Source organism: Austrofundulus limnaeus, unplaced genomic scaffold (genome assembly GCF_001266775.1).
Source record: "Austrofundulus limnaeus strain Quisiro unplaced genomic scaffold, Austrofundulus_limnaeus-1.0 Scaffold223, whole genome shotgun sequence".
Classification (NCBI taxonomy): Eukaryota; Metazoa; Chordata; class Actinopteri; order Cyprinodontiformes; family Rivulidae; genus Austrofundulus; species Austrofundulus limnaeus.
In genome coordinates this window covers 453,194-455,674 of record NW_013952625.1, presented here as the reverse complement: position 1 = coordinate 455,674, position 2,481 = coordinate 453,194, and positions in this window count along the sequence as shown.

Here is a 2,481-nt window from a genome sequence, read left to right as displayed (position 1 = left end):
GAAGCAGGCATATCCAAATCCGGTCTTCTAGGGCCGGTCTCCTGCAAGTTTTAGATTTGTCCCTGCTTCAACACAGCTGATTCAAATACATGATTTACCTTCTCAGTTTGCCATCAAGGTCTGCAGAGGCCCACTAGTTAAGCAATCCTTAGGTTCGGCTGTGTTAAACCAGGGCAGCACCTAAAACATGCAGGACACCAGCCTTTGAGGACCGACTTTGGACACCACTGAGCTATCCATCCATCCATCCATCCATCCATCCATCCATCCATCCATCCATCCATCCATCCATCCATCCCCATTTCTTCCTTTCAGGGTCACTTGGTGCCCATATCCAGCAGCCACAGTGCGAGGAGCGGGGTACACCCTGGACAGGTTGCAAGTCCATCACAGTCCACCACTGAGCTAAAGCAAACAAAATGTTGTACTCCAACCATCCCAACCAGACTGTTACAGGTTGGTCCACGTTTTGAAACTGGTGCAAACAGTATTTCTTCTTATCGGGTGTCATTAAAAACTGAAACATTTCATGAATCTATGAACAGGCAGTTTATGAAGGCCAAACCCAATCTCTCCATTTCCATCATCAGGTCAAGGAGGCAACAGTTCCAGGAGAGAAACCCAGATATCCCTCTCCCCAGCAACAATTTCCAGTTCGTCCTGAGAGACCCTGAGGTGTTCCCTGGCCAGGGAGTGTACATAATACCTCCAGTGAGTCCCAGTTTTCCCCTGGGCCTGGCCCAGTTCTAGTCCACACAATGCACTAACACTCAGCCCAGATACCGCAAAGAATGACGGCCCTTTGGTGGCCCAGATGTGGTTTGTCAGAGGTGATCTGAAAGCACCAAACAAACCRAACCACCACTGGGTCAGTGGCATGCCATCATATCAGGTCCCTCAGATGATGGAGCTCCTCACCCTATTTCTAAGGCTGAGCCCGGGCCACCTGTCGAAGGAAGATCATTTTAGCCACATGGATCTCGTTCTTTCAGTCATGATCCACGCCTCATCACAAGTGAGGGTTGGAACATASACAGACCAGTGTATCAAGAGCTTTTTGCCTTTCAACTCAACTTTCTTCATCACAACTGAACAAGGAAAAGTGAGGCCCCTATCTGWTGGTCTGTCTCCTGCTTCATCCTACCATCCCTCAATATCCCTCAGATAACAGAACCCCTTCACCTTAGGAGTTCAGTTATGTRCAAAGAAACTCATTATTATTTGTTTGCTATGCTAATAAGTTAACCTGGTCTCTGATTATTGGTATGTCTTTTTTTTCCCAGCTTGCAACAAGAGCACACCGAGACTGGATGTGATTCGTGTTCCGACCACTGAGATGAATAGAAGAAAGTCATGAGTTCTCACATCTTTTCTGTAGCGAACTGATAAAGCACTGTTCTGTAGATCCTATCAAATGGGACTGAGTGTCAGAAGATGGCGGTTCTGAGAGGCTCAGCTGCTTTTGTGTCACCTGGGTCATGTCGGCCCATCTCCCCTGGTAACAACACCTTCCTGATCTGCTTTTGTCCCAAGTCCAATTTTCACTTGATATTAGAGCTGCTGGGCTGCGCTCATGTTGGTCAGATTAATGTCCCATGTGTCTGAATTTGTGAAGGCAAGTCATTTCCGTCTTAAGGAAAAAGATGCTGACAGTTTCTCCACATGATAWCTGGCTTAAGATGCTATGTCAAACTAAGATTTAACAAGTTTAATTATTTGTGTTTGTCACAGGGAGGAAAATTGAATGTACATTTATTCAATTTGGGTAAAGCTGCTGGCTGTCACTTTGCAGCTGAAGCTCAACCACAATTTTTATCTCCTTGAATTACCATATTYATTAATGATGGGGGGAAAGGCGGGTCCTCATGCAAAACTTTAATTTTTGATCTCTAGGGCATGTCCTTTGGACTTCTCAAAGATTCCTTAAACTTAAAATATTCAATCTCCAAACTGTTTCCATGCTGAAGTCTGAGCTTTCATGTCATGCATGTGTCACTGAAATGCAAAAGTCAGCTAGCAACCCTGCATGGAAACTACAGCGTGTTCATCGAGCACCAAGTTTATTTATTTATTTATTTTTGCAGAATCAATATCAGAAAAATGCTGACATTCAAAAAATGTTTTTTATGTAAAGACAGCCAAAAAAAACAAAAACAAAAAAAAACATCTGAAGTTGTGAACACAGAGCCTTGAAGGGAACACAGCACAGCTGCCATGTTATTTACACTGTGAAGCATTCTGGGTAAATGATGACGCTTACTGGTCCTCTGTATCTACCAAGATAATATCATTTATTCATTCAATATATATGGTGATACAGAGTGCTAGCACACAAGCTATATATATAGCATTAGCTCTTGAAATAATACTAGTATGTATAATGTATAATAATGCATGTATATGTATAACATTAGCTCTCTGAATAATATTAACTCCCGAGCTAGTGTGTGTGTGTGTGTGTGTGTGTATATATATATATAT